The 27,495-nt window shown below is 42.9% G+C and overlaps 1 protein-coding gene across 1 annotated transcript in view; it reads left to right on the top strand.

Annotated features, from left to right (window-relative positions):
* CCND2 (cyclin D2) overlaps window positions 1–27,495 on the top strand; it is a 648,494-nt gene that overhangs the window by 227,837 nt on the left and 393,162 nt on the right. Inside the window, exon 4 of the mRNA XM_056517253.1 lies at window positions 26,145–26,201. The gene's annotated coding sequence lies outside the window, so the exon portion shown is untranslated. The remainder of the gene's footprint in view (window positions 1–26,144; window positions 26,202–27,495) is intronic.

Raw genomic sequence — 27,495 nt, 5'->3', positions numbered from 1 at the left:
ACTATAGATTTGTTGGCTGAACATCTATTATGAGAATCTCCGGTTCCATCACATCCCAGCGGTGATCTATTGGATGAGATCTGGTGACTGTAGAGACCATTGGAGTCCAGTGACCTCATTGTCCTGTATGAGATGATATCATGTGACCTCATTCCTGTATGAGATGATGTCATGTGACCTCATTGTCCTGTATGAGATGATATCATGTGACCTCATTGTCTTGTATGAGAGGATGTCATGTGACCTCATTGTCCTGTATGAGATGATATCATGTGACCTCATTGTCCTGTATGAGATGATATCATGTGACCTCTCTTTGTCCTGTATGAGATGATGTCATGTGACCTCATTGTCCTGTATGAGATGATGTCATGTGACATGGGGCATTATCCTGCTGGAAGTATCATCAGAAGATGGGTCCACTGTGGTCATAAAGGGATGGACATGGTCAGTAATAATACTCAGGTAGGCTGTTGTGTTTATACCAATTGGTAATAAGGGGTCCAAAGTGTGGCCGCAAATCTCCCCCTCACCATTACACCACCAGCAGTCCGAACCACTGATACAAGGCAGGATGGACCCATGCTTTCATGTTGTTTAAACCAATATCTGACCCTGCCATCCGAATGTCACTGCTGGAATGAAGGCTCATGAGACCAGACAACTTTCTTCCATCTTCCATTTTCCAGTTTTGGTGCCTGTGTGAATTGTAGCCTCAGTTTTCTGTTCCTAGCTGACAGGAGTGGCACCCAAAGTGGTTCTCTGCTGCAGTAGCCCATCTGCTTCAAGGTTGGGCATATTGTGCGGTCATTGATGGTATTCTACAGATCTTGATGTAGCCAGTAGTTATTTGAGTTACTGTTGCCTTTACTTAATTTTAAACCAATCTGCCAATTCTCTTCTGACACCAACAAGGCATTTCCCTCTACCACAACTGCTGCTTACAGGATATTTTATCTTTTTCTGACCATTCTCTGTAAACCCTTGCAATGGTTGTGTGTGAAAATCCCAGTAGATCAGCTGATTCCAGTTTGTTTTGCCAATATCATACTCACCATCACTAGTCATACAGCACAATTTGTTTAATTCCAGCACAGCTGCATCTATGCAGTTTATTACTGTAACTGGGTCATGTGATCACCAACCGGACCTGTACAAAGTTACTGTGCTTAAAGGGGTACTCTGGTGAAAACCTTTTTTCTTTTAAATCAACTGGTGCCAGAAAGTTAAACATATTTGTAAATTACTTCTATTAAAAAATCTTAATCCTTCCAGTACTTATTAGCTGCTGAATGCTACAGAGGAAATTCTTTTCTTTTTGGAACACTGATAACATCACGAGCACAGTGACATCTCTGTCCATTTTAGCAACCGTGCATAGCAGATGTATGCTAAGGGCAGCATGGTGGCTTAGTGGTTAGCATTGCTGCCTTGCAGTGCTGGGGCTTTGGGTTCAAATCCTACTGAGGACAACAATAAATAAAGCGTTATTATTATTATAATAACGTCAGCAGAGAGCACTGTGCTCGTGATGTCATCAGAGAGCTATCCAAAAAGAAAAGAATTTCCTCTGCAGTATTCAGCAGCTAATAAATACAGGAAGGATTAAGATTTTTTAATAGAAGTAATGTAAAAATCTGTTTAACTTTCCGGAGTCAGTTGATTTAAAAGAAAAAAGGTTTTCACCGAAGTACCCCTTTAATGTGTGTCAGAGTATGTCAGCCCTGGGTCAGCTGACTTCCTGTGAAATACAGGATGACATTATCCTCCAGATCCTACAGATCCTCCCTGTTAGCTCTTAGACCACTCCTATCCCAGATCTGTATACTGCTGCTGCTATGGGATCACACAATATAGTACTTAAACAATCAAAACTACACATAATGTGAAGTGACCTCAACCCACTTATGAGTCTAATGAGTTCACATGGGTGAACTCCAGGACCAGTAGCCTAATTAGATGACCAGGTGCAGTGATCAAACTCAACACCCTCAGAGGATTTATAGGAAATGTAGGCCGCATTACAGAACCACTTGAGCGATGGAATTGCAAACCAACATGGAGCCTATTCCATGCCTGCTACATCAGCTAAAACAAGTAAGCTCAAGGCATACACAAGAACCTCTATAATATTCTCTTATAATAGCCTATACTGCACTATATAATAAAAAAAAATATATAGTTTTTCTTTAAAGCATTGGTTTAGTTAAAGGGATACTCCACTGTCCCAGTGTTCGGAACATTTGATTCCGAACGCTGAGTGCGGGCTGCGGGGCTCAGGACATCACAGCCGCGCCTCCCATGACATCACGCTACCTGCCATAGGCTTGCATTGAGGGTGTGTGGTGTGATGTCACGAGGGGGCGTTGCCATGACATCATGACAACCAAATGTTCCGAAAGCTGGGGCAGGGGAGTAGCCCTATAACCTCTTAAGCCTTAAGCACATAGCAGGTCGGTCCCGGCGGCTAATGAAAGCCAGTACCCTGGACTAATAGTGTACGGCACCGATTATTGTGCCGCGCGCTATTAAACCTTTAGATGCAGTGTTCAAAGTTGATCGCCGCGTCTAAAGTAACAAAAATACACGCCGGGTAGCTCAGTCAGGCTGATCGGGACCGTAGCGGTGAAATTGCGATGTCCCGATCAGCTAGAACGCGAGCGGAGGGTGCCTTACCTGCCTCCATTGCGTCCGATTGGCGATTGATTGCTCCAAGCCCGAAATCCAGGCTTAAACAATCGAGCGCCAATAACACTGATCATTGCCATGTTAATCCATGGCAGGGATCTGTGTAGCAGATCAGTGTGTGCAGTGCTATAGCCACTAGAGGGGGCTATAACACTGCAAAAAAAAAGGGTAAAAAGAAGTTAAAGGCTGAGCGGCAGTGTGACGTTTTCGGCCCCGGCAGCAGGTGTCGGGGCCGAAAACATCACACTGCCGCTCAGCCTTTCGCCGGCCGAGTCGGGACTTCGCTGCGGCCGGTAATTGGCTGAGTACAGTATGACTCACCGACCACCGGCAACCAGGAAGAGGATCGCGGCGGAGAACGAGGTGGGAAGCGGGGGAGCGAAGGAAGGTATGTATCTCTTATTTTTTTTACTGCCGGCACTATGGAGGACAGTTTTTCCATCCTAGAGTACTCCTTTAATAAAGATCATTTAACCCTTTCCCTATTAAAACTAAGAATCACCCCCCATTTCCCATTTTTTTTTTTTAAACTGCGTAAATAAAAATAAATATAAAACATATGTGGTATTGCCGCGGGCGGAAATGTCCAAACTATAAAAATATATCGTTAATTTAACCGCACAGTCAATGGCGTACTCACAAAAAATTTCAAAGTCCAAAATAGTGTATTTTTGGTCACTTTTTATATCATGAAAAAATGAATAAAAAGCGATCAAAAAGTCTGATCAATACATAAATGGTACCAATAAAAACTTCAGATCACAGTGCAAAAAAATAGCCCTCATAGCCCCCTGTACACGGAAAAATAAAAAAGTTGTAGGGGTCAAAACATGACAATTTTAAACGTATAAATTTTCCTGCATGTAGTTATGATTTTTTCCAGAAGTGCGACAAAATCAAACCTATATAAGTAGGGTATCATTTTAATCATATGGACCTACAGAATAATCATAAGGTGTCATTTTTACAAAAATTTGGCAAAATTTGGCATTTTTTCTTCAATTTTGTCTCACAATGAATTTTTTTCCATTTCGCCATGGATTTTTTGGTAAAATGACTGATGTCACTGCAAAGTAGAATTGGTGGCACAAAAAATAAACCATCATATGGAATTTTAGGTGCAAAATTGAAAGGGTTATGATTTTTAAAAGGTGAGGAGCAAAAAAAACGAAAGTGCAAAAACAGAAAAACCCTGAGTCCTTAAGGGGTTAAAGGGGTTGTTCTGATAGGATAACCCTATTTACACTGACATTTTGGGATGATTCGTTTATGTGTTATAAAATGAATATAATAGAATAAAAAAAAAGTCTAAAATGGTGTCCCGCTGAATGACAAGCGAACAATAAATCTTTTCTATTTTCACTAAAACCTATTATTTGCATGCCGCATCCTCCCAGCGACAATCTGCCAAGTCTTCAACCTGTTGTAACAACTTCTTAAATATTTCAAGATGCAAAACAATCATTACAGTGGGAAAAAGATGCGAACTTCTACATGACGGCTGCCAAGATCTGTGTTGTAATCAAATAAAGGTCACTAGGAAAAAATACTAAATAAATCACAGTGATAGGCGCTCTTTGCACCGTAGTTATGGGATCCGCTGTATATAGAAAAATACTATAAAGCTTTAATTATTAATCGTTCATGTATGAGACAAGATATCTGGGGACACCTGCTGGGAGAGGTAGTTTTGGAGGCACCCGGGTTTGGAAACACTGGTCTAACTCCTTGAAGAAGTACTCTCCATCACTAGTCCTACAGCACCACCTGTTTCATTCCAGCAAAGCTGCATCCATATGTTTTATTACTGTAACTGGGTCACGTGATCACCGGCCTTACTGCTTTGCCTATGGGGTCGGGACCTATCTGTAGTATCTCCAGTTCTATCTGTATACTGTTGCTGCTACCTCTATGGGATCAGGGTATATAGTAGTTATTTACATCCCCTCCTGCTCTCTCTGTATACTGCTGCTGCTGCTATCTCTGTGAAATCAGGATATATAGCAGTTATACACATCTCCTACCAGATTTATCTGTTTACTGTTGCTGCTATCTTTGTGGGATCAGAATATATAGTAGTTATACACTTCTTGTCCAGCTCTATCTGTATACTGCTGCTGCTATCTCTGTAGAATCTGGATATATAGTAGTTATACCCTCCCCCTCCAGCTCTATCTGTATGCTGCTGCTGCTATCTCTATGGGATCAGGATATATAGTTTTTATAAACCTCTCCTCCAGCTCTATCTGTATACTGCTGCTGATATCTCTACAGGATCAGGATGTACAGTAGTTATACACCTCATCTCCAGCTCTATCTGTATACTGGTGCTGCTGTCTCTATGGGATCAGGATATGCAGTAGTTATACAACTGCCCTCCAGCTTTATCTGTATACTGCTGCTATCACCATAGGATCAGAATGTACAGTAGTTATACACCTCCCTCATCCAGCTCTATCTGTATACTGCTGCTATCTCTATAGGATCAGGATATATAGTAGTTATACACCTCCATTCCAGCTCTATCTGTATACTGTTGCTGCTATCTCTATGGGAACAGGATATATAGTAGTTATACACCTCCCCTCCAGCTCTATCTGTATACTGTTGCTGCTATCCCGGTGGGATGAAAATATATAGTAGTTATACAACTCCCTGAAGCTATGTTCACAGCTTGTGTTTTTGCAGATTTTTTTCTGTCTTTTAATTTTTATAACTGGATAAAGTACTTTTTTATTTTTTTTTACTGCAATTGTAAAAAAAAAAAAAAAAAAAAAAAAGTCAAAACTGGTTATTTTAACAACAACTTTCTAGAATCACTGTAAAAATATAGCCAAAAAGCAGTAAAAATGTATGAGAACTGCAAAAAAATCAAATGTGTGAACGCAAACTAAAGATTTCAGCTCTTCATAGAACATCCCAATTGTGATTATAGGTCACATCGCTTTTGCTTCATAGCAATATTTCTGCAGCGATTGGACTTGTGTGGGGACTTACACCAGTAAGGAGAGGGATAACCGAAGAATAATACAATGGAGAAATGGTCTCCGGAATTGTTACATCATGAGGAATACAGAAACAGACACGTCAAGGAGAGCTGAGGTTTTTCTGACATGTTATAGACATCTCTCATCTCCACCAAGCAACATGAAAATACACTTTTATACCTGTCAATATTATAAAGAAAAAAAGTATGCCTGCTATATAAGGATGCACCAGTTGGTGGCAGTAGCGCTCACTCTGTAACACAGCAAAAGCTCAAAGGTGTTACTGCAATTTGTGTCTTAGATTTATCAAAACCCGTCCAGAGGAAAAGATGCTGAGCCGCCCATAGCAACCAATCAGATTGACTGTTATGGACAACTTTTCCTCTGGACATGTTTTGATAAATCTCCCCCTTAGATCATAAAATCTATCTATCTATCTATCTATCTATCTATCTCATATCTGTCTCATATCTATCTATCTCATATCTTTATATTTATCTATCTATCTATCTCATATCTATCTCATATCTATCTATTTATCTATCTCATATCTATCTCATATCTATCTCATATCTATATATCTATCTATCTCATATCTATCTATATCATATCTATCTATCTCATATCTATCTATCTCATATCTATCTATATCATATCTATTTATCTCATATCTATCTATCTATCTCATATCTATTTATCTATCTCATATCTATCTCATATCTTTCTATCTATCTATCTATCTATCTATCCGTGTATTTATCCATTCCATATCTATCTATATATTTATTTCAAATCTATCTGTCTAATATCTATCTAGAAATATAGCTATTAGATAGATACATAGATATGAGATAGAAAGATAGATATGAGATATATAGATATTAAATAGATAGATAGATATGAGATAGATATGAGATAGATATGAGATAGATAGATATGAGATAGATAGATAAATATGAGATAGATATGAGATAGATGGATATGAGATAGATAGATAGATAAATATGAGATAGATAGATAGATAGATATGAGATAGATAGATAGATATGAGACAGATAGATAGATATGAGATAGATATGAGACAGATAGATAGATAGATAGATATGAGATAGATATGAGACAGATAGATAGATAGATAGATATGAGATAGATATGAGATAGATAGATATGAGATAGATAGATAGATAGATATGCTGACATATGGACATGCTGGGGGTTGTAGTCTTACTGCACCCACATGTTGGAGACCACTGTTCTATATGAGATGGTAGAACCTGCAAAAAAAAAAAAAAGAGAGCTGCAAATGGAAAGTGATATTCTGGGCTTTGGCTTGGCCTGCTTCCTTCTGCATCATGGCATACTTCCCTTCTTTGTCCTCCTGATGTGTCTCTTCCCATGTATTTTCTCCTGGGTTGGGCGTGCTGATAGATGTGGATTGGTTCGCTATGCAATTCCTCTGATTTTACAAATTTATATTAATAGCTGGAATCAGACTAGTCATTGAAAAGTATAAAACAAATCTCATAATGAACCTAAATTCTAGAAGGTTCTGATTATCCTTGTGGAGATCCCAACTAGTAGGGCAATGCTTTCTGGGAGAAAACTATGCAAAACAGATCTTTACCATGAGGAGCAAAACGGTCTCTCTGTCGCCACTTATAGGTGACTTACATGTAAATCAATGTCCAACTCTTTAAATAGATTTGAGACATGAGTATCCAGAGATGTAGGTAAGTAGGTAGGTCGTAAGGTACTGTTACAAGGTGGCCACCTATAGGTGGCATTAGAGAGGCAGTTTTCCTCCTCCTGGAAACGATCTGTTTTGCATGGTTGTCTCCCCGAGAACAAGTGTATGGTAGTGGTCTCCAAATTGTGGACCAATGGCTGTCCGGGCATACGGGGAGTTGTAGTTTTGCAACTTATGGTGGTCAACAGTTTGGAGACCACTGTCTGGTAAAGAAGAAAGTGTATGATCCCCACAGAACCCAGTTTTATCTATCTACTACAAATGGTCAAAGTGATTGGTGGCAGATGTCTAGGGGGTAGTCCAGATCTGTCCAGACCCCTCCACCATCTCCTCGGATATGGACTCCAGTGTATCAGTGATGTCTTAAAGTCCATCAGATCCTGTGGCTTGGGGGGGAGGGGGGCAGGTACACTTAATGTAGCCCCCATAGAAATAAGTCATTGGGTGTTAAACCTGGCGATTGTGGAGCCCACCGCAACATTGGTGACTTGTTGTTCCGGGCCTGGTCAATCCAACATTCTGAGAGACATTCAGGTATCGGTGAACATCCATCCATAATGTAACGTGCCCAACAATTGGGATTTTGTCTGGGCAATTCCTCCAACCAGACATAGAAGTGGTAGAGTTTGTCCAAAGTGGGTGTTGTGGGTGTGTTCCTGGTTATATTGGTGGTGTTCAGGTTGCAGGACTACAATGTCCCAATTTTGGCCTACAAAATTGTTGTTGGACAACTATCTCTGCTGCGCCCACATGGATCTTATCTCCACTGCGACTTTATGTGTTCTGAATAGAGAGAAGAAAACAAAAAGACAGTTGAAATTCAACATGCCCGATCCTGCTCTTCATTGACATTATTTGTCAGAGGAGAGTCCACAGACCCCCCCACACATTGGTTAGCCAAAATTACCATTTGGCCAACTTTTCTCTAATGTGTATGGGGCTCCTGACATGTTGATATGTGTTGGCTGTTGGTTGACTGGAGATCTATCAGCTGCCACCATGCTTGGCACACTAAATTCACAGTTTGGCAGCATAATGGGTGCCATGGTTTAGGCACAGACCCTCTGGGACCATTTCCTAATGCCAATGAGATTGTTCAAAGACTTTGCCAGTTGTAGCCGGCACACTTACCAAGGTTAAAACACTTTATAAACGCCCATTTTTTGGTCTGGTTCGTAGAGTTGTCCTAATTAAATTGGTACTGTTGGCATGTGTGGTGCCCGGGTGAAAGGATGCAATGGGGTTGTTGCAGAGTGGTAGTGTAGGGTATTGGTATTAACCCCATGTTGTCGTGACGCCAGGATACGGTTTCCTTATGGTAATGGTCCTACCGCCAACCGTCCCATGAACGGTAGGGAGAAATAATGGAATGTCCACAGCAGATGTTGATGAAAACCGGAATAAACTTTACTGCATATTTTATGCAACTGCAGGAAACAGAACAGTCTTTGTATAGAGGACCGTAGTTCAGGTTCCTCACAGGTTTGCTGGGACTTCTCAGTGCAATGAGCTTTGGTTTGCTAGCCACTGTGCTACTGGATTTAGGATAATTAAGTTGCAGTAGTCACACAGGATTTTAGTAGTTTTGAGCTGGATGACTCACGGTTTAGTGGCTGCGGAAGATAAGGCTTCAGACCTAGCTTGAATTGATGATTTGTGCTGAGATTATTGCTGCTAGAGAGAATTTAGTGGCAGCAGTCCCTTATATATTAAGGGGGTGGGACCAAGCTCATTGGATAGCCAAACGTGTCAGTCCTGACCTCTGGAACTCTAGGTATATCACATGACCCAAAGGTCCTTAAACCATAGCATAACATAAATCAAAGGCACGTGACCTCTAAGGTCCTATACAGAGGTGCCTTTGTTAATTAAATATATAAATATATACATTAAATATTACAATATTAAGAGGCGACTATTGGTTAGCCTTTCAGGAGAGCCCATTAGCATGGAGGGACTCTGGCTGAGGGGACTCCAGACAAAGGGACAGGACCAAGTCTTGTACCGGGACACCACAGCATGTATGCTTGCATTGTTTTTAGGCCGTAAAAAGGCTAGAAGCTTCCCTGAGTGATGTCTACACATATAACATATATGGGGCTTGGAGCTTGGTATCCAGTGATCTACCTATAAGGGTTAGCGGTTGCTTGTGTCACCAGTGCTTAGGCAACTCAAAGGTTTAGCTATAAGGTTTGGGGAGGAGATGTGGTGGATTTTGCTGTATGTTTTTTAAGCCCATTTTACATATTGTAAGTATTACTGTAAATGTTTCCCAGAATTTATAGCAGTGTGTTTCCCCCTCTCAGCCACTAGAGGGAGTCCATGACATCATTGCATAACGAAATGCTGCACAAAGCGCCGTCTTTTCCCATATTAGAGCTAAAAAATGTGAAAGGAATTAATTTTCCTTTCATTTTTGTTCGGAGACACATTAGATTATGTCATCTTCCTGGAGCTGCTTGGCCTGTATGGAAGGGCAGCCCCGCACAGTACAGTGCACGCTTTACAAACACACAAACTGCGACAGGAAAGCAGAAGAAACGTATATTGGGTTTAGATGAGCAGAAAATACACTTCGTCTCAAAGCCTCATTGTAAGGAATAGTTTTAGTTTTTTTTTTTAGACTTCTCCTTCAGGTGGGTTCACTTGGGAAGACAGGGGGATAGTGCAGCAGCTGAGGCCTGGAAAGTCATCAAAATATAAGGTTTTTACAGTAGTGTCTTTCTTTAGAAATGTTGGGGGCTTAAAGGGGTACTCCGCAGCTCAGTGTTTGGAACAAACTGTTCTGAACACTGGAGCCGGCGCTGGGAACTCGTGATGACATAACCCCGCCCCCTCATGACATCACGCCCCACCCCCTCAATGCAAGTCTATGGGAGGGGGCGTGGCGGCTGTCACGCCCCTTCCCATAGACTTGCATTGAGGGGGCGGGATGTTATGAGGGGGCGTGGCTATGATGTCACAAGCTCCCAGCACCGGAGCTGAGCAGCGGAGTACCCCTTTAAGTATCCATACATGTCCAACCAGATTTCTGTAGAGCACTGGGAACAACTCCTTGTTTCCAGGATCAGTGTGGGTCCTAAATGCTCCCCACTAACCAGTGAAGAAGGAACACCCTTATTCCAAGGATTAGTGTAGGTCCCAAATGCTATCTGTTAACCAAAGGATACTGAGCACCCTTGTTCCTGGGATCGGTGTGGGTCCTAAATGGTCTCTGCTGACCAATGGGTACTAAGAATCCTTATTCTGAGCATCAGTGTGGGTCCTAAATGATCTCTGTTAACCACTGGGGATCAAGCACCCTTGTTCCTGGGATTAGTTTGGATCCTTGAAGCTCTCTGCTGACCAATGGGGACTGAATACCCTTGTTCCCGGCATCTTTGTGAGTCTTAAAGGGTACTACGCCCCTGGACATCTTATCCCCTATTCAAAGGATAGGGGATAAGATGTCAGATCACGGGGGCCCCGCTGCTGGGGACCCCCGGGATCTCGGCTGCAGCACCCACCTGTAAGGCTTCCGACAACGCTGGAGGCTTTGGATCCCGACCCCAATGGCGGAAGAGCGTGACGTCACGACTCCGCCCGGTGTGACGTCACGTCCCACCCCCTCAATGCAAGTCTATGGGAGGAGACATGACGGACCTCCCATAGACTTGCATTGAGGGGGCAGGGCGTCATGTCACACGGGGCGGAGTTGTGACGTCACGCTCTTCCGCCATTGTGGTCAGGATCCGAAGCCTCCATCATTGCCAGAAGCCGTACAGGTGGGTGCTGCAGCTGAGATCCCGGGGGTCCCCAGCAGCGGGTCCCCCTGCGATCTGACATCTTATCCCCTATCCTTATCCCCTATCCCCTACACGTCTAGGGGTGGAGTACCCCTTTAAATGGTCTCTGCTAACCAGTGCAAAACAAGCACCCTTGTTCCTGGGATCAGAGTCCTAAATGCTGACCAATAGATACTGAACATCCATATTCTAAGCATCAATGTGGGTCCCAAATGATTTCTGTTTACCACTGTGGAGTTAGCACCCTTGTTCCTGGGATCAAAGTGGGGCTCAGCTAACCCATGGGGAATCAATATGGGTCCCAAATGCTCTCTCCTGACCAATGGTGATCGAGCATCCTTTTTCCCAGGTCAGTAAGCTCAGCTGACCAAAGGGGAACCAAGCACCTTTGTTCCTAACTAATAAGGGCCAAGCACCCTTATTCCTGCAATAATTTTGGGTCCCATCAACCGCTCTGTTAAAAATGCTAAAAAATCCAAGCGAAGACACATGGACCTGCATAGGGAAAACTGCCTAAATTTGAGTCCTTCAACCCCTCAAAAATGTTAACCAGTTTCGCCTGTACTGTTTCTTTAAAAAAAAAAAAAAAATCGAATTAATATAACAGGAAACAGGAACTGAACCCAAGACTAAATCCGGTTCCCATGTTCTTTAGCTGTAACCAGAAGAACTGGTGACAGTATCTATTTGTGCCACCAACCCTTCACCAGTAGGTGCCAACATTGGGTCTCCACAGTTGAATGGAACTCCTGTATTGTCACCCATGTCTTGTAATGTTAGTTGCTATACAACAGATAAAACATATTTGGGCTTTGCTTAGCAATACAGTTCACAGGTTTTAAGCGACAAGATTCTTGGTAATAAAGTTGTCCCTCGTGGTTGGTGGTGTGACTTTGTAAGAAAAGAGATGCGGTACTGGTGACCACCATTGCAATCCATGAACATCAGTGATCACCATACTGTGAGAGTCTCACGGGAGCCCAGGTAAAGGTGAATCTATGAGAGGATAGGTGTATGTTTACTAAGTAAATATCCTGTTCTCCCTCAGGGTAAACAGGATGACGGGACTAAGGAAAAAGGCCCAAAGGTCATCTTTAAAAAGAGAAGCAGAGCTTCATATTGTATTATTAATATCAGTTGTTTTTACCAAGGCTGTGGAGTCGGTAGATAAATGTTCCGACTCCGACTCCGGAGTTTTTTGTACTTCCGACTCCGACTCCTCTGTATTAATATGCAAATATATTTTATACATTCCTTGAAGGAAAGAAAGGCAACATACATGTCATTACCACAGGACTACTGGCTGGGAAGCCAACAGTCTACTGTATTGAACAGTTTATAGCTTTCCAGCATCCGGAAGTTATTTTTACGAACGATGTGTGCGGGCTTCCGTGTTCAGGGCTGCCCCTTGTGATGTCACGCCCGCCCCCTCAACGAAAGTCTATGGGAGGGGGCGTGACAGCTGTCACACCCCCTTCCCATAGACTTTCGTTGAGGGGGCGGGCGGGCATGACGTCACTAGGGGGCGGGCGTGTCGTCACGAGGGGCGGGCCCTGAACACAGATGCCCGCACACACATCGTTCGGAACAATAACTTCCGGACGCTGAAAAGCAGAGCTCCGACAGTAAGGTAATGGAGTACCCCTTTAAGCGAATGACAAAAGGGAAACAAAGTTTTATAAAATGAAAATGTTGTTAATTTAATTTTAAGTTTTTCCAATGGTTTACAGCTTCAGTCTTGAACTATTGACCCTCCATTCCCTTCACTTATACAAGTGTCTCTAGTCCTGCAAAAAACATATTTACTTAACCCCTTATCAGTGAGAGGCTAGGTTACCCATTGGTTCCCTGTAACAGCAGAGCACAACACTATGGAAAGTATAAGTATTGCCGCTCCTAATTGTGCGTTGCGTGCCATATAGTGAAGCACATGAAAAGCTTCTTCACAGTCACTTAACGTGTTCGTTTTGCGGTTACATGAGGCACTGCATGCACTGGTCTTTATTCTTAAAGTAGAGAAGTCATTAAACTTGCTTTTTTTTTAAATTCCAATCTCAATTTGTTAGGAGTTGGAGTCGGAGTCAGTGCATTGTTTGCCGACTCCGACTCCAGGTACCCAAAATTTCGTCCGACTCCTCGACTCCAACTCCACAGCCGTGGTTTTTACAATATAAAAACTGGTAGACACCCTAAAAAAAAAGACTAATTTTAATCAATCCCCAACCACTGACTTTCTGGACCCATGGACAGACAGGAAATGGCTAAAATTGCCCGCTCAACCAATGACTGGCTGAGAAGGTTTTTTTGTTGAGGACAGTGATTGGCTGAGAACATATTTCCTGTATGTCACCAATAAAACAGGTAGGGATCGGTGAGCATCAGAATGACAGTGACAGAAGATCAGGCAGGTAAATTATGTTTTTATTTTTATTTTTCAAACCCTGGCTAAATACAGTACTTAAAGCGGATGTAAAAAAAACTAAATAACCCCTTTAATTTGAGAAATCTTTAACCTTTCATAATTACATTTTATTATCATTTCTTATGGAAGCTTCTACTTCTACTGTTGGACTAGATTTCCTATGGTCGACAAGACGTGTGCACATCCACTTCATAATCTTTGCACACAAAGATCTAATAGGTTATTTTAGATGAACTCATAAGATATACCCTAGTGGTCAGTGATTGACTCTTAAGTCATATCCAAATGGGTTGTTTTGCCTTAGGCTATTAGCTTGGTCTCTGGTGAACCAGTCAAACTTGGCAGGTCTAGAGAAGGCCAAAATCTTATTTCTGATCGGGGATCTGAGTGTTTGTTCCATTATTTATTTATTTTACTTATTTTTTTTTTTTACCAAATCTAGAAAAAGATCTATAAAGGTTTTAACTGATTAGAGTCCATTGATGGAGGACAAGAAACTGGACGTAGAGTGTTTTGACCAAGTTTAATTTTATATGGTGGAAGATTGTATTTCTCATTCTCTTTTTATTTCTGATCCTCTGTGTCAATGAGTCACACAATATATTTTATAGAATCGTACAATATTCCAACTGTAGATTTAGAAACCTGCCCAGTGCGCTCCACTGACTAGCACTATAGTCTTATTCGGTTGGCTGAACCGTAAGTGACTTTGTAGTAGGGATGTGCACAGACATTTTGGTGGGCAGGGACTTAAAGGGGTACTTCGCTGCTCAGCGTGTGGAACAAACTGTTCCGAACGCTGGAGCTGGCGCCGGGAGCTCGTGACGTCATAGCCCCACCCCTCATGACGTCACACCCGCCCCCTCAATGCAAGTCTATCGGAGGGGCGTGACAGTCATCACGCCCCCTCCTATAGACTTGCATTGAGGGAGCGGGTGGGACGTCATGAGGGGCGGGGCTATGGCATCACAAGCTCCCGGCTCCAGCATTCAGAACAGTTTGTTCCAAACGCTGAGCAGCGGAGTACCCCTTTAAGTAAAAAAAAAAGGGCAATTCTCATAGTTTAAAAAATGCATGTGCTGCAAAGAGTGGTTGTGACGTCCCGCTCAAGAACAACTTCTATAACGGTAGGCCATGTATACATACACTTTGGCTGTGCCTGTGATTTTATTTACATAGAACATGTGACAGATGCCCTTTAAATATAAGATATGCCTATTAAAGAGCAGGCGCAGAAAAGGGGCAGGGGCTGAAGCCACCCTTTAAGCCTATGTATGCATGTCCCTGCTCAGGAGAGATAGTTGTCAGCAGATGAATGTTCATTTGACAGCTATCTGTTGTGTATGGCCAACTCTTGGGCAACTACTCTGGTGCCATATTACCCTACTCCATCAAGAGTGGCACGTGGTAAAAAGTCCCCATTGTTAAAATGAAAGCTTGGTGGTCCTTACACAAATCTGATTGACTGGCATCCGTTTCTGGCTCAGGTTGACCCTCCAGTCATCTGACTTTGGTTTATAATTCTGGTTTTGTGTCTTGGCTGGAATACATCTCTGGTGCAATAAAAGGAACGGTAGATAAAAAAAAATAGAGATCTGGTGCTCTAGGTCTAAAAATATATAGACACTGATAATATAATACTGGATAAAATGGGTACTCTTATTAAACATCATTTTTTTTTTTTATTAAATAGATTATGCCTAAACAAAACTGTTTCTAATATATGTCATTTTTAAAAAAATCTATCTTTCACTCTTTAATTTACATTTGAAATCCTGGCCTCTAGGTGTCACCCTACATGGTCCAGGAATCATTTCCCACATCCCCCCCCCCTCACGTCAAGCACGTACGGACCACTGCTGGCCGGGCAGCGTGGTCCAAAATGCGCGTCCTCAACTCGCTCTCTGCCTGTATATGAAACAGGCAGAGAGCGAGCACAGTGCTCGTGCGTGTGGCGTGCAAAATATAAATATCCCCACCCCCTGCATCTCCCCCCTCTCATTGCAGCCATCCCTGCCCTGTACTCCGCCTGTATGTGTGCTCCCGAGAGGGAGAGCAGCATACAGGAAGACGGGCGGAAGATGGCCGGCCAGGCTTCAGATAACGTTGCGCCTTCCGGGCCACGCCCACTTCCTGCCCTCGCAAAGAGCTTAAAGGGGTATTCCGGCGCAAAGACATCTTATCCCCAATCCAAAGGATAGGGGATAAGATGCCTGATCGCGGGGGTCCCGTTGCTGGGGACCCCCGTGATCTTCTACACCGCACCCCATTAGAATAAGCCCCCAGAGCATGCTCGCTCCGGGTCTGATTACTGGTGATCACGGGGACGGAGCATAGTGACATCATGGCTCCGCCCCATGTGACGTCACGCTCCGCCCCTCAATGCAAGCCTATGGAGGGGGCGTGACAGCTGTAAACACCCCCTCCCATAGGCTTGCATTGAGGGGACGAAGCGTAACTTCACACGGGGGCAGAGCCGTGACGTCACTATGCTCCGTCCCCGTGATCGCCAGTAATCAGACCCAGAGCGAGCACCCACCGGGGGCTGATTCTAACGGGGTGCGGCGTGGAAGATCACAGGGGTCCCCAGTGGCGAGACCCCCCGCGATCAGGCATCTTATCCCCTATCCTTTGGGTAGGGGATAAGATGTCTTAGTGCCGGAGTACCCCTTTAACACTGAGCTACCGAAAATGCTATTAGAAAGGTAATTAAATTGGGTTTTACATAAAAATGAATACAGGGATAGAGGTAGGAGGAGGATTAGGGAAAGTTGAGTTAATGATAGCTACTCTTTAATGAGTAAAAATGGATAGTAAATTAAATAAATAAACAAATAGATAATCCACCCGCAGGGCCCTTGTGGGTGAATAGATGATAGCAAGTCACAAAGAATCAAATAAAATGGTGACACCAGATAAAATAAATGCATACAATGTACAAAAATGATATGATATATATAAAATGTACCACAACTAAACACCGGGATATTAAAATAATGATACATGGTGGGATACATAAATAATAACTCCCACGTTGGTATTTAATATATATTAGATCAGTCCTGTAAGGAAATAAATAAATATGGAAACGCTGCAGGTATCCACATTTAGTGTCCGTAACTCCTGTAAAGAAAAATGCTTCCAGATATATAACTGTGCGCATCCAGATGGGGAATAGAAAGTTTTTTTTTATTGCGGAGACAGGTACAGCTCACAGTCTAAGATAAGTCCTGCTCGCACATTAAAGGGGTATTCCAGGATTTTTTTTATTGGACTATGCTACAGGGGCTGTAAAGTTAGTGTAGTTGATAATATAGTGTCTGTACCTGTGTGTGACGGTTTTCTCACAATTCTTGTGTGATTTTAACCACAATATTAATTTTTCCAGCATACAAAAATGACTGTTGTCTCAGATTTTTCCCAGCTTGCAATGCGGCCGAGACCTGACATCACTAGTCAGCTGATGACAGGGAGCCTGTCTGCTTCAATGGGTGGAGGGATCAATCTGCAACTAATGCAACAGCTGTAGGCACCCTGATTGAAAGCCACAGGTCTTTTGAAGGCATGCAGCTTATTTATGTTTCAGTGGGTGGGGTGGCTGATGTGTGGGAGGGAGGAAAATGCAATTATGGGATTTGTAGGCAAAAAAGAAAACTCAAACAGGAAATACCAGTTCACAAAAAGATAGTATGGTAATCTCACAACATAGCCATTTAGCCCCAAGACAAGCACAGATCCTTCCTAAGCATGTCCATTACTGTCTGCCAGGTACGTACTAAAATCTCCTTATGGTGGAGAACCCCTTTAAAGTCCTACAAATAGATAAGGTATGGTACACAGTACCGCTCACTCTTAGATGTATGTACCAGTCCTCCCTGGTTCTTGCACTGGGATCTCCCATGTGTCTATATATTTTTAGACCTAAAGCACCAGATCTCCATTTTGTATCTATCTTTCCTTTTTTGCACCAGGGGTATCTGGTTAGCTCGGTCTGATTAATTGGGTCTCGTTCTGTGAGCCATCCCTTTCTGTTATTAGACTGAATACATCCCTCGTTATGACTTTGTCTTCTACTACTCCGGTAATAATTTTAGTTCCAACATCCTAGAACCTCCACCAGTTGAGAGATTATTTGGAAGATCATGACCTAGAAATTATTGTGCAACAAATACCATATTTATGAGCAGGAAATTAGGGTAAAACTAGGAGATTCCTTAAAGGGGTACTCCACTAAAAAAATAAAATAATGTATTTCATATCAACTGTCTCCAGAAAGTTAAACAGATCTGTAAATTACTTCTATAAAAAAAATCTTAATCCTACCAGTACTTTTTAGCTGCTGAAGTTTAGTTGTTCTTTTCTGTCTGAAAGCAGTGCTCTCTGCTGACACCTCTGTCTGTCTCAGGAACTGTCCAAAGCAGGAGAGGTTTGCTATGGGGATTTGCTCCTGCTCTGGACAGCTCCTGGACAGAGGTGTCAGCAGAGAGCACTTTTGTCAGACAGAAAAGAACAACTGAACTTCAGCAGCTGCTCAGTACTGGTAGGATTAAGATTTTTTAATAGAAGTAATTTACAAATCTGTTTAACTTTCTGGAGCCAGTTGATATGAAAAAAATAGTTTTTCACTGGAATACCCCTTTAAAGGGGTACTCCGGTGCTGCAGCGTTCTGGACATTTTGTTCAGAATGCTTGGAGCCGGAGGTTGTGATCATGATGTCATGGCCACACCCCCTTGTGATATCACGATTACACCACCTCCATTCATGTCTATGGGAGGGGGCGTGTCATTTGACACGCCCCCTCCCATAGACATGAATGGAGGGGATGTGGCCGTGACATCACAAGGGGGGCGTGCTTGTGACGTCATGACCACTGCCGCAGGAACCCGCCGTTTGTTTAGGACGCCAGGTGCGGCGGGATGGCCATAACAGCGGGAACCCCACGATCAGACATCTTATCCCCTATCCTTTCGATAGGGGATATGATGTCTACCAGCGGAGTACCCCCTTTATACTCTCAACTTGGGTTGCATCAATGCAAAATGTTCCATTGGCCGGATCGACGAGATGAATCAACACCCTTGGTTCCATTCTCATTGACAAGGTCAACCAGTGTTGGGATTCCACTTCCACTGCAGTTTTTAGGCCAAAGCCAGAAGTGGATCCAGCAAGAAGGATATGATCTTATTTTTAAAGGGGTTATCCAGGAAATAACTTTTTATATATATATATATATATATATATATATATATATATACATATCAACTGGCTCCAGAAAGTTAAACAGATTTGTAAATTACTTCTATAAAAAAAATCTTAATCCTTTCAGTACTTATGAGCTGATGAAGTTGAGTTGTTCTTTTCTGTCTAAGTGCTCTCTGATGACACTTGTCTCGGGAACCGCCCAGTTTAGAAGCAAATCCCCATAGCAAACCTCTTCTACTCTGTGCAGTTCCCGAGACAAGCAGAGATGTCAGCAGAGAGCACTGTTGCCAGACAGAAAACAACAACTCAACTTCAGCAGCTGATAATTATTGAAAGGATTAAGATTTTTTTAATAGAAGTCATTTACAAATCTGTTTAACTTTCTGGAGCCAGTTGAGATATATATATATATATATATATATATATATATATATATATAAAGTTTTTTCCTGGATTACCCCTTTAAATCCACTTCTGGCTTTGGCTCAAAAAACTGCAGTGGAACCCCAGCATTATAAATGCATGTCCTTGATGCTATGCCTAATGTGACTTATCTGACGTTATTTGTTGACCAATTTGCACCTGAATATTTCATAATAAAGTAGGTAAGGAGAGATGGGTGGTGTTTCCTCGAAGTTATCAAGTTCAGATCTCCACTTATCTAATTCATCTCCATCCTGTTCGAGGAAACTTTTATTCAGTTTCTAAGAAGCGTTTGATTATAAATGAGTCAAGTACAGTATGTGGGTTTATTGCTGAGGGAACATCCCTTCACTTTATTTGCCTCTGATATATTTTTTGTCATTTTTGTGTTTAATGAATAAACAATTGGTATACAAGCTGCTAAAGTGCTCACTGAGCCAGAAGGAGGTTCACAAACACCTACTTAAAGGGGTACTCCACTGGAAAACATTTTCTTTTTAATCAACTGGTGCCAGAAAGTTAAACAGATATGTAAATTACTTCTATTTAAAAAAAAAATCCCAATCCTTCCAGTACTTATCAGCAGCAGTATAATATACAGAAAGTTATTTTCTTTTTGAATGTCCTTTCTGCCTGACCACAAGTGTTCTCTGCTGACACCTCTGTCCACGTCAGGAACTGTCCAGAGCAGGATAGGTTTGCTATGGGGATTTGCACCTGCTTTGGACAGTTCTTGACATGGACAGAGGTGTCAGCAGAGAGCACTGTGGTCAGACAGAAAGGATATTAAAAAAAAGAAAAGAACTTCCTGTGTATTATACTGCAGCTGATAAGTACTGAAAGGATTGGGATTTTTTTTTTTAAATAGAAGTAATTTACAAATCTGTTTAACTTTCTGGCACCAGTTGATTAAAAAGAAAATGTTTTCCAGTGGAGTACCCCTTTAAAGGGGTACTCCGGTGGCAAACATTTTTTTTTAATGAACTGGTGCCAGAAAGTTAAACAGATATGTTTTAAAAATCTTAATCCTTCCAGTATTTATCAGCTGCTGTATGCTTCACAGGAAGTTCTTTTCTTTTTGAACTTACTTTCTGCCTGACCACAGTGCTCTCTGCTGACACCTCTGCCCATGTCAGGAACTGTCCAGAGCAGGAGAGGTTTTCTATGGAGATTTGCTCCTACTCTGGACAGTTCCTGACATGGACAGAGGTATCAGCAGAGAGCACTGTGGTCAGACACAAAGGGAATTCAAGAAGAAAAGAACTTCCTGTGGAGCATACAGAAGCTGATAAGTGCTGGAAGGAGTAAGATTTTTAAATAAAAGTCATTTACAAATCTGTTTAACTTTCTGGCACCAGTTGATGAGAAAAAAAAATTGTTTTCCACCGGAGTACCCCTTTAAAGGGGTACTCCGCAGCTCAGCATTTGGAACAAACTGTTCCAAACGCTGGAGCTGACGTTGGGAGCTCGTGATGTCCTAGCCCCGCTCCTTCATGTCGTCCCGTCCCGCCCCCTCAATGCAAGTCTATGGGAGGGGGCGTGACTCTGTCACGCCCCCTCCCATAGACTTGCATTGAGGGGGCGAGGCGTGATATCATGAGAGGGTGGGGCTATGATGTCCCGGTTTGTTCCAAAAGCTGAGCAGTGGCGTACCCCTTTAAGTAAACTGGGATGAACAAGGTTGCTATGGATGTGTTGCCTATCTACCATAAAAGGCTGTAGACCATCATCTGGAACAACTTGGTTACCATAAATGTGTTGTCTAACAACTACAAAAGGCTGTAGACCTATGCAATTTGAGGTGAACATGGTTGCTGTGGATGTTTTTGCCGGGCAACCCGGAAATGTAGTGGTTGTTAGGCCGTGTACTCCTTGGGAAGAAGTATGAGTCAAACAAGTCTACCGGTTGGCTCAAAGCTAGACCGGCATTGTCAATCATCGTGGATGGAGAAAGGCTTTCTATTGAATCCAGCAGTCTGGAGATCTCAGCAAGGTCAGACAAGGACACGAGGAAGTGACATTTTTAGGATCACCATCATCCTCTTCTCCCCACCCTCTCAGCCAGGAGAGCAGCTGTGGGCAGCTGATCCAGATGGGAAATGTTTGAAGTCGTCTGAAAATACAATCTCAATCAAATCTCCATGTCTTCGGCCGGCAAGAAAGTTCAGAACACGATTCTGACAAGCGCTCTGAAATATTTCACAACAAAGTCGCATCCTTCTTACATTCCGCTATGTCAAACAAACGCCTTATCTGTCCTTATCTTGGAACAGGAAGTGGAGACTGGAGTCGGGTGTTATAGACAAGTGGTGAGCTCACTGCTCATAGACACTTAGTCTGGTGGTTTTATCCAGCCTTATATATTCAGCTATAAAACCTTCACTAATATTGGCCATAGACGATCCTACAAGGGGCGTTATCGAAATGTAACTGCTTTATTCATAGTATTGTATTCCAACATACCCTCTCAACCGCTATGGTGCCCATGAGAAGTATGAGTATAGTAGCGTGTTCGGGAGGGAGGAATCCCGGCAGGGGTCTCCTATTCTTCCCGCGGGTAACAGTTTCGGCGCTGCAGCGTTACACCGGCGGAGTGGAAATTAGCAGTCAGAGCTTTTTTTTTTTTTAGGTTAATGATCACTTTTTATTACAAAGTCATAAAAAGGATCAGGTATGGACAACGCATTTCGAAGGGTCTCCCTCCTTCATCAGGTCCGCTTTACGAATGGTAAAGCGGACCTGACGGAGGAGGGAGCCCCTCCGAAACGCATTGTCCATACCTGATCCTTTTTATGACTTTTTAATAAAAAGTGATCATTAATCTCAAAAAAAAAAAAAAAAGCTCCGACTGCTAATTTCCACTCTGCCGGTGTAGCGCTGCAGCACCGAAACTGTTACCCGGGGGAAGAATAGGAGACCCCTGCAGGGATTCCTCCCTCCCGAACACGCCACTATATTGCTACCAACCGTCTCTGACGGGACCGACGGCCAGCTGCTCCCGGCACACCTGTCACGCCCGCCCCCTTTCCATAGACTTTCGTTGAGGGGGCGGGCGGGCGTGACGTCACGAGGGGGCGGGCGTGACATCACGAGGGGGCGGCCGCGAACACGGAAGCCCGCACACAGCATTCGGAGTAATGAACTTCCGGACACTGCAAGCGGAGTTCCGAAAGGCAGGGCAGCGGACAACCCCGTTAATGTAGGACTTTTGTGCCCAGAAACGTTTTATGGAAGCCCTCCATGATTTATATAAATGCTCCCTTCTTAATGGCACTATGTCTATCTATGAGGGAGGATCATTGTCGGGGCTCAAGTCCCACAGGAAGGCATGGGAACGGAGTTCCTGCACTTTTTCCACAACAGGAACACGTTCCCATTAGCAGGAGTCCTGCAGGGCCAGCCCTTGAGTGGAAATTTTGGGTGAGTTCCCACACTTTTTTCCCAATGCTTGAACCCTGGTCATTGCCCTGCACCTATTCTTTTGCAATATCATGCAGGAGCTCCTGTCCAGTAGTATGAAGATGACAACTACTTATTAAAACCCAGTTTGGGATTCACAGCTTTAGGGTAGCATCTTACTGGTTTTCTTAAAGGAGTACTCCGCCCCTAGATAAGATGTCTGATCGCTGGGGTCCCTGCTGCACCCGGCGCGACGTTTAGAGCGTCGGGTGCAGGGCCGGAGGCTCATGACATCACGTCCCGCTCGTGACGTCACGGCTACACACCCTCAATGCAAGTCTATGGGAGGGGGCGTGACGGACGTCACGCCCCCTCCCATAGACTTGCATTGAGGGTGTGTGGCCGTGACGTCATGAGCCACCGCCCTGCATCGCCAGTCACCCGGCATGGAGCGAAGTTCTCTCCGTGCATCGGATGTCTGGGGTGTCGCAGCCGAGATCACAGGGGTCCCCAGCGGCGGGACCTCAGCGATCAGACATCTTATCCCCTATCCTTTGGACAGGGGATAAGATGTCTAGGGACTGAGTACCCCAATATCCTTGTTCTGCCAATGTCAAGAGGGGACTAATCCTCTGCCAGTCACCTCTTGCAGCAGCCTATCTTCCCTGAAAAAAAAGGATCGGTTGTTGGCATTGGACATGTCCACTTCACCTCTCCTCTGACTTTATCTGTTGGGGGGAATAGTAGGCACACCCCCAGACGCATAAAATAGTCCATTGGTCCCACCAAAATGGGTGGGTTTCGTCCAACATATTTCTAATTTATATGGCCAGCCTTATCATTACAATGCCTACAACATGGAAATAGATGTCACCAGTCCGAGGCTCCACTTTTCTGTAGACTCCCTATCTTTAGTTGTGCCCATTTTTCAGTTTGTGTACATAGTTGGCATGGGATATTTAGCATGTCAGTGCTGCATGTATTGAGAAATAAAAGCTGGGTGTTGTCATTACATGTGGGTTCTAATATGTGCAATGTGAAGTTACAACATGCCCTACAACTAGAAGTCATTCCGGCTCACTGTATTATTCCACATTTCTCATTACTGTTGTGGGGGTAGATCACTAGTGCAGTCCTATAAAAGAAATAACACAAAGAGTAATAGATATTGACAGCATTTAAAGGGGGTCTCCAAATATATTATAATAATTATTGTGTAATTTTAATATCATATTCAATATATAGATAGAAGATGAACAATGTTTGGCATGTATGTGCTGTTAAAAAAACAATCCAGTGAAGAATTGTTACACTGACTCACATAGTATGGCGCCATCTGGTGTTCAGAATGTATAGTTATGTGCACGTCCACCTTTTGGTTGGCACGCGTTCTCAGTCACTCACCCCACAGTCAGTTCTATGTATAGTGATTCTCTAAATAGCAGCCAACAGGAGTAGGCAATAGAAATTGCTTTCTGTCCTGCTTGTCAGAGAAGGAGCAGAGTCTCTGCAGTGTATGGCAGTATAGCTGAGAAGACTCCGTCTATTGGTAGAGATAGAAGGGTCCATATGGAAAGCTGCCAGAGGGGAAAGGAGACTGATTATGTTCAATCTCAGATCAATCATATAGAATAGGCAATAGAAATTGCTTTCTGCTCTGCTTGTCAGGGAAGGAGCAGAATCTCTGTAGTGTTTGGCAGTATAGCTGAGAAGACTACATCTCCAGGGAGAGAAAGAAGGGTCTGTAGGGAAAGCTGCCAGAGGGGGAAGGAGACTGATTCTGCTCAGTTCGAGCAGATAGAAAAGGCCTTAGAAATTGCTTTCTGCCCTGTTTGTCAGGAAAGGAGCAGTCTCTGCAGTGTATGGCAGTATAGCTCCATCTCTGGTGAGTGATAGAAGGGTCTATATGGAAAGCTGCCAGAGGGGGAAGGAGACTGATTACGCTCAATCTCAGATCAACCCGATAGAATAGGCAATAGAAATTGCTTTTTATGCACTGCTTATCAGGGAAGGAGCAGAATCTCTGCAGTGTGTGGCAGTATAGCTGAGAAGTCTCTGCAGTGCATAGCTGAAAAGACTCCTTCTGCAGTGGTGGAAAAAGGACTATATTAACAGCTGGCAGAAGAAGAAGGAGTCTAATTCTGCTCAGATCTCAGATTGAGCAAATAATATAGGCAATAGAAAAGATAATAGAAACAACATTCTGTCCTGCTTTTCAGGGAAAAAGTCAAATCTCTGCAGTGCATGCAAGTATAGCTAAAAAAGACTCCTACAGGGGGTGAAAGAAGGGACTATATGGAAAGCTGCCAGAGGGGGAAGTAGACTGATTCTGCTTAGATTTCAGATTCAGCAGGTAGATTAGGCAATAGAAAGAACATTCTTCCCTGCATGTCCGGGAAAGAACAACGTTTCTTCAGTGCATGGCATGCTGAGAAGACTTCTATTGCAGGGGGTGTAAGAACTGACTATATGGAAAGCTGCCAGAGGGTGAAGGGAAATGATTCTGTTTTGATGTCACCCTGAGAACCATGTACCTTTGCAAATTGCTTTATAACATCATTTATAGACTTTTGGTATCAATTAAAATCAATAAAGATTTGACACCATTTTTAATCACGGTTTCATATTGACAAATTTTTAAAAACTATTTTTTGATTCATTTCAGCCGCAGTGTTCTCTTTAATTGACCATTGTATAAAAGTGAAATTGTAGAACCACCCGTACCGTAAATAGAACATCACCAGCGCTCAAACTTCCTTTTACTTCTGCCACAATGTGAATATATCTTTTTCTTAGAAATTCTGACGTGAAGCCGATAAACATTGACATGGTGATATAGCAGTAACGTTTCCCTAGAAACAGTCTCTATTTGTGTTTGTTCTACTTAAAGGGGTAACCGTAGCATAGAATGGAACATGGTGCTTTCATGGTATGACTAGAAGACTCCTGTATTACACAGAACTCAGGCTATGAATAAACCGAGAAATTTTAAACGTTTTAAAAAATTTCACTGAAATCTAAAATTAAAAAAAAATTTGTTGGTTATTTTAGACAGTCAACATGTATTGAATAAATAAAGAGTTAGAATGCGAACCGGATCCATTCCCCATTATGTGGTACTACAAAGAATGATCTATGATGCTGCGGGGGGACCCTATTCCTGCTTGCCCAATTTCTTTGCCCCCAAAAATGTTAGGGTTTTCCCAGATAGGAGGAAACCATCCCATAAGGGCATGCCATGCTTATCTTCTTGATCAAGGGGACAGATATGGAGTATCTGGGTATTAAAAAGTACTAAGAGAGGGGTGTGTGTTAATTTCTGATATCACCCCCAATATGAACCCCCTAGATTGATGTATTATTTTAGCCATATTGTTTTAACCGTATCATTTTTGAATTTTGTTTGTACATAATTTATGTTTAATTTACATATATGCTTTTTTTGTGTTGTACTTTATGGTAATGTTCATAATATATTCTATATTCCAGGTCTCAAATGAAGATATTGACAAGTTTGATTGACAAATTGGTCATTGGCCATCAATGGTATGTTATTGGAATAGTTATTCCTGTTCATTTATTATTCTTTTATTCTTTTGTATTATTGTACATCATAATGCAAGATTAATGAGGCTTTGTCACAGGCAGTAGTAATGGCAAGACTTTTTCGGTATTACCCCTGATGAAAAATAAGTAGCCCACCCATACTACATGATATCTTTTGCCAAGCCCTAGAGTTCTACACAGCTGAGTGTGGGAAAGACTTGTCGTGGGTATGCTAATCCAGGAGGGAATTGTAAAGGGATATTCCCAACGTGGATATTAATGGCCCCCTCTGGGACCAGCATATCTCTGGGAATGGGGTTCCCTTTACCTATTCCCAACAGATGTAGAATGAATGGACAAATTGCCACATATGTTTTTCAAGGACAAAATAACTAATTCACCCAATTATTTTAAGTGGTCCATAGTTGACTTTAACCTGTGGTTGACCACCAAGTCAACAATCCATACTGAACTGCCTGAGCCCCAGATTGATTGACGATGCCTGATACCTGCTGATTAGCGCTTCCTGTTCTCCTTCTTGACACAGGAAGTGGTTGCTCAGCCAGTCACAGGTCTCAATGGTGATCTGTCACAGCCAATGACTGACTGAGCAGGTACTTTTTTTTGTTCAGATGGGTACAAAAAAGTTCTAAGCACAATGGACTAGGGGAATATAGCTTCTTTTTTTAAAGCCAGTCTAAGCCAATTTAGAAAAAAAAAGTTGTAGTCCCGTACAGCCCCATGAAGGACTTTTAAGGGTCAAACTTTGACTTACTGGGTAGCTACCTATAAGTGGCAGTAGAAGGATAGTTTTCTTCCTTCTGGAGTAGAGCTAATTTGCATACGCCTTCCCAGTGGAGCATCACCTCAGATTCCCTACCAGTTGCATTTCCACAAGGAGAATCAGTACCTACCGAAGCCTCCAACGGCAGAGGTTTGAGTATATGGACTATGTCAGTGTGTGTCCATGCTATGTAAGAAGATAAACATTGAGTGTGTTACCCTTCATACACATTTTACTATATATCCAGCTTCCTTAAAGTGGTACAAACTGTTCCGAACGCTGGAGCCGGCATCGGGAGCTCGTGACGTCATAGCCCCGCCCCTCATTACATGACTCCCTGCCCCCTGAATGCAAGTCTATGGGAGGGGGCATGACAGCCGTCACGCCCCCTCCCATAGACTTGCATTGAGGGGGCGGGACATGACATAATGAGGGCGCGGAGCTATGACGTCACAAGCTCCCGTTGCATTCGGAAGAGTTTGTTCCAAGCGTTGAGCAGTGGAGTACCGC

The sequence above is a fragment of the Hyla sarda genome, chromosome 4 (genome assembly GCF_029499605.1).
Source record: "Hyla sarda isolate aHylSar1 chromosome 4, aHylSar1.hap1, whole genome shotgun sequence".
Taxonomy (NCBI): Eukaryota; Metazoa; Chordata; class Amphibia; order Anura; family Hylidae; genus Hyla; species Hyla sarda.
The sequence above is the reverse complement of the archived record's forward strand: the minus strand, read 5'-3'. Positions and strand labels throughout refer to the sequence as shown.